This window comes from Narcine bancroftii, chromosome 12 (genome assembly GCF_036971445.1).
Source record: "Narcine bancroftii isolate sNarBan1 chromosome 12, sNarBan1.hap1, whole genome shotgun sequence".
Taxonomy (NCBI): Eukaryota; Metazoa; Chordata; class Chondrichthyes; order Torpediniformes; family Narcinidae; genus Narcine; species Narcine bancroftii.
Window position 1 is genome coordinate 77,790,795 of NC_091480.1, and position 6,095 is coordinate 77,796,889.

Here is a 6,095-nt window from a genome sequence, read left to right on the forward strand (position 1 = left end):
GTTTTGGTTCAGGACTATTCATCAACTTGTCTGACCTGCTGAGGTCCCTCCAGTTTCTTTTTGTTTGCTCGAGATCTCAGCATCTGCTGTCCTTGTGTAGCTTTTGGTTTGTTAATTCCTTGCATTAGTTATAATACTCTTTAAAAACTGTTAGTCTGTTGGAGCATTGACAAATGACAAAGCTCTCCCTCTTGTCAAAGTCTGTTAGGAGGTGAAGCAACCAGGGTCATTTTTGCTGCTGAGATGTTTTCTCAGGGCTTCCTGGAATGAATGAGATTGGCTCTCCATTGATAACATAGACAGGAGAGGTATACAGCATTATACCACAGCAGAGATATCTAAATGGGCACAGGTCTAGTCAGATTCAAATTTCAGATTTATTGTCAAAGTGCATACAACCCAAAGATTCTTGTTCCTGCGGGTGAGGCAGAATTACCATTCTGGTAGTGCAAAAAAACCTGTACTCAACAAATGCATGTAAACAAGTAAAGAAATATAAACAAACTGACTAGGCAAAACAAAGAGAAAAAACATCAATAAAGTGCAAAAGAGTCCTTCAGTGAGTCCCTGATTGAGTTTGTTGTTGAGGAATCCGATGGTGGAGGGGTAGCAGCTGTTCCTGAACCTGGTGGTGCGAGATTTAGATGGAAGAGCCTTTCAGAACCTGTAGGCAATGTTCCATCTAATTTTTAGTTGTCAGTGTGTGCAAAAATCTGATGTTGTGCAAATTCTTTTCCTGTGACGAAAGCAGGTGCTCACTGAATGCTTGTGCAAATGTAAACTTGAAATTGTTTCAAGATAATTTTTGCACAACCTAGCTCTCATGGCTAATAAAATTGTATCGGCATATTTTAATATAATACAAGTATGATTGTATTCTATGAAGTAATGTATTTAGTTAAGATTTTATTCTGTACTTTGAACTAGGTCACTAGTCTTTTGTGCGCACATTATTTTCCAATGTGCACTGGTTGCAAAAGTGTGTGCTCGTGCACATGCACACAGCTTAGAGGGAACAGTGCTTGTAAGGAAGAACTTTTTCACCTGGAGAGAGGTTGGAATCTGGAATTCAGTGCCTGAGAGAGACGTGGTGGCCCCACAGCTATCTCGAGTAGAATTTAAATCATCAAGGCACAGGTGGATGTGGACCAAGTGCTGGGAAATTGGATTGATAGAGATAGGAACTAAATGGGCAACACAAACCCAGTGGGCTGAATAGTCTGCTTCTGTGCTCTGACACTAATATGACAACAGATTATGGAGCGAAGGCAGAGAGATGAATTCAGTCTCTTCTGGACCATTGAATTTGCAACACAGAAATAACCATTCAACCCCAGTGGAACATGCTTCAGCTGCACACTGAGCTTTTCCCACCTCTTTTCATCTCATCCTCTCTCCTCCACCTTCTATTCCACACAATAGAGAGCTCCAGATCCTTGTTTGGACATACAGCACTATAACATGTCCTTCCAGCCCACAAGCCAATGCTACCCAGATACCCCAATTAACCTACAGCCCCATATGTTTTGAAGGATGGGAGGAAACTGGAGCCCCCAGAGAAATCCATGAAGACACAGGGAGAACGTGCAAACTCCTTAAAGGCAGCACCAGATTTGAACTCTGGTTGCTGGCACTGTAATAGCATTGTGCTAACTGTGCCACCCATCATCCAATTGTACATGTACTGGTACTCTAATAGCATTGTGACAACCACTGTGAGAACCGCGTCAGTCTTCCATTTTCTTTCAGGTTAAAAGACTTCGACATTTGAGTTTGGGCGAGCAAGAGTAGAATGGCCAGGTGGGAGTAATTCATCTTCAGTGGACCATTGTTGCATGTCACGCTCATCCTTTACACACTGTGTTCGGTGTAATCAAGTATCTACCGGTGACTTCAAACTCTTCTATTACATCCATCTAATCACAGTATCAGTAGATGAGTTTCCTCCAGATTCTGACCTTATCAGGAGGATGGGGCAAGGCCTGTGGCTGACTTCTTTTGGCCTGGCCCCCCCACCATTCAAGGTTGCTTTTAAATGTAACACAAAGTCCAAGTTTAAGGTTATTATTTTTATATTTAGACCGACAGTATGGTAGTGGACCCTTCCGTGCCACCCAATTACTCCCAATTAACCTCCAACCCCCGGTTGGGAGGAAGACCATGAAGACAGAGGGAGAATGTGCAAACTCCTTATAAACAGCGCCGGATTTGAACCTAGGTCGCTGGCACTGTAATAGCATTGTGCTAATTGTGCCACCCTATCATCCAATTGTCCAGCATTCTCTGGTCCTTGGTGCAAGTGTAGAACTAGACAAAAACACACTAACAAACAATACATGCAGTACAGTACATATGTGTGTGTGTATATAGGTACTGCATGTGTTGTGTGTGTAATATCTGTTCTCCATTGCAAATCAAAATGATGCACTCTAGAAATGTCCAAGGAGGTTTAGTAGGGCTAACATTTGATGCTGATTGTCATGACCTCATTGAATTTAACCTTGAAGGTCATATGAAGTTTGAAAATGTTTTGACCAATTTGCACTGACTTGCATTTCTATTTACTATAATTTTGGTAACATTTGATGCTGAATGTCAGGATGTGACCGAACCGGTGTGGACTCGAAAGGCCGACATGGCCTGTTTCCGCTCCGTAAATGGTTATATGGTTATATGAAGTTCAAAATTTTTAAAAAAATTGAACTTGCAGCAGGGACACCTCAGTTAGTTACAGCGCTGTGTATCAATGTACATTCAGAATTAAAAAAATGGCAAATCCAGTTCAACATGGGCCCAAAAAAACCGAAACAACATTGGCAGAAGCTCTTCACAAGTCTGTAGAGTTAGATAAAGGAGAAAGCAAGAGACAGCAGAGGAACATCAGTCTCACCTCACTATTGAGGCTTCAAGACAAGCAATGAGCAGGAAACAGAACAGCAGTGATATGCCCGTCTCAGTGCTCAGGCCTATGCAAATTACCATCAAGTGTTTTTTGGGGTATTTTGTTTCAGCCATGTATTCAACAATTGAGTGTTTTATTTCCCGGGTAACGCAGGGTATCCTGCTGGTGTGTGTGTGTGTATATAAATACACACACACACACACAAATAAATAAATAAATAGACACTATGAGGCTTAGTATCTGCAGTTCATTCAGTTCTTCACTGTCCGTGGGAAAAAGCTGTTCCTCAGCCTGATGGTTCTGGCTCGGATACTCCTGTATCTCTTTTCTGACGGCTGAAAAATGCTTTGTGCGGGGTGGTAGGGGTCCTCTCCAATTTTGTGCGCCCTCTTCAGACCACGATCCTGGTTGATCTCGTCAAATGGGGGGCGGGTGGGAGACATGATATTCTTTTTTTTTAATTTTTTTTATTTTTCACACTATAAACCATATTGATCAAGATACATACATTTTCCTTTTCAAATATATACAGTGTCGTTTTCTCCCCCTTCCCTCCCTCACCTCCCCTCCCACTTATTTAAAGTTCAGAATATAAGATACACTAAACCCTTTAAACAATGTTGTCACTCAATAAAAATAAACAAGAAATTCCACTGAATCAGTTCTTTTCATTATCTTCTCCTTCTGTCATTTTAGGTGGTAGATGTCCACGGTAGGTTTTCTCTATTGTGTTTCATGTATGGCTCCCATATTTGTTCAAATATTGTAATGTTATTTCTTAAATTGTATGTTATTTTTTCTAATGGAATACATTTATTCATTTCTATATACCATTGTTGTATTCTCAAATTATCTTCTAATTTCCAGGTTGACATAATACATTTTTTTGCTACAGCTAGGGCTATCATAACAAATCTTTTTTGTGCTCCATCCAAATCAAGTCCAAATTCTTTGTTTTTTGAGAAATGATATTCTTTAACTTTTATCTGCCAAAAGTCACCATGAACATTTGCAGCACCCCGAACAGTAGGAGAAAGAGAAGCAAGAGAGAGAGTTCCTTCCGAGTCACTGAGTGTCTGTGGGCTCGCTCCCTGCGCTCTTGTAGCCACATAGACTCCTGTTTGGTCGGTCCATCAGCAACCCGAGCTCCAGATCCATTCCTCCCACAAGATCAGGAAGTCTTCAGCACCTGAGGCCCTTCACGAGTCCTTCTTGCCCTCAAATCCCGGCTCTGATGCCTGGTTGCTCTCGTCATATTTCACTTATCATGTGCTGTTTAAAGAGCCTCTCATTAATCCTTAGCCCAGGGGTGTCAAACTCAAATTCACAGAGGGCCAAAATTAAAAACTTGGACTAAGTCGTGGGCCAAACTAAATATTTATTGAAAATTTTCAACAACATCTGCATGTTTTCTCTTCTTTCAACATATGTAATGTTAAACTTTTTCTTATTAAAATAAATGTTTAATAATAGTTTTGGTTAAACTCTTTCCAGAAGAAGCATTAACAAATGAGAAATAAAATATTCAATAAATAATATTCCTCTATAGCCTTTAAGCTCCTTTTAAATGTATTTTTTTTCACAAGCCAACAAGTCAAAAAAATAACAACTTGCTTCAATGACAAACAGGTTTGTCTTTTAAAATGATGAACATATAGTCTGCCTCCCACTGTCTTGAAAGGTCCTGTTTTCTGTCTTTCGTTTGGCCATTTTCCGTAAGGGGTTTATTACATGTGAGTTGGGCGACAGGTCGCAGATGCTAATGAAAGTAAAGAGAGGAGGTGGGGGCGATTAGCGGGCTGACGGGCCGGCGCCAATGCATTTGCAAAGCATTCTGGGATTTGTAGTATTAGCTGTGCATGCGCTATACTGGCGCGGTGGCCAGCGGGCCAGCTCTAATACATATTTGATATGATATTGCGGGCCAAATATAATTATATCACGGGCCAAATTTGGCCCGCGGGCCTGAGTTTGACATGTGTGCCTTAGCCGCTCTCTGTTCTCAAGTTTTACCAATTTTGTTGAGAGGAGATAGCCCCCTTTGCTCGATGGGTGCAAAGTTTTGGCAAAGTCATCTTCCTCAATGAAGTAACAGAGTCATGCAGAATGCTGCCACCAAGAAATCGAGCATTCATCCAGAAAATGGCACTACCTCTGCAAGGACTGTCGTGTTACCTGACCAACACAGGGAAAGGCAATCTAATCTCAAAGGTTCAGATCCTTCCATAAGCCATGAAAGCGAAGCTTGAGCAGTCATTCTCCACAGAATGACTCGATTCCACGGGTGCCTCACCAGTAGTTTGCTGCATGCGATTAATTTAATGGGGTGTCGCCAGATGGTACCACGTAGCAATTCCAATCTTGATGGGCAATTATCATTTCTTCCGAAAGTCAGTGCTCTTCCTCCCAGAGGCAAATTTGATTAGGGAACTAGAGATCTTTTAGTGACTTTATACTCTTTATGAATTGAATCCAGTGCTGCCATTACAGGTCTCAACTTTGAACCGTTAACTGTTTCTCTTTCCAGACACTGACTGACCTGCTGAATGTTCCCAGATTTCTGTTTATATTCCCATATATACTCGGGTCATTGTCAAAACCGTGCAATAGTAATAATCAATCCACCCCCCTTTTTTGGCACAAAAATCGGTTGTATGACCCATATTAAAGTTGCCCCCCCACCCAACCCCTTAATTTGGGCCATCCGAGCTCCTGACCGTGGATTCCAGCCCCGGCCGCCCATCTAAACTCCCGATGCCCCGGACTTGCCCCCCCCCCCCCCCCAGTGCCGGACATCCAAGCTCCCACGCAGAGGGTATATCGTACCCGGGCAGATCTGGAGAGACGGAGATCTAAATGCTCTTACCTCTCTCCCTCCTCGACAAGCTCGCTCCCGGGATCCCGCCCAACCGGCAGGCGCATGCGCGGTGAGCCGGGACTGTTCGCGTTGCTAATACGCAGGTGCCTACTTTTGGCGCGAACGGCAGGGGCCGCGGTGTTTCGGCCGTCGACTGGAGTGGGGCTCTGTGCCTGTGCAGCAGCGGAGCGGACTTTGAAGGTAGGCCGAGTGATGGGGGTGACCTTCCTCGACAAGGCAGCAGCGAGATCAATAGCACCGTGGTCAGCTCTGACCGTCAAAAGGGAAGGGGGATGTCAGATAGAATGATAGCGACGGGGGACTTGATAGTCAGGA

At 43.1% G+C, this 6,095-nt stretch overlaps 1 long non-coding RNA gene across 2 annotated transcripts in view; it reads right to left on the reverse strand.

Moving 5' to 3' along the window:
- LOC138746440 (uncharacterized) overlaps positions 1 to 5,817 on the reverse strand; it is a 52,809-nt gene extending 46,992 nt beyond the window's left edge. For both annotated transcript variants that reach the window (XR_011346957.1, XR_011346958.1), the window contains exon 1: positions 5,769 to 5,817. This is a non-coding gene — a long non-coding RNA (uncharacterized lncRNA). The remainder of the gene's footprint in view (positions 1 to 5,768) is intronic.
- Positions 5,818 to 6,095: the final 278 nt, after the last annotated feature.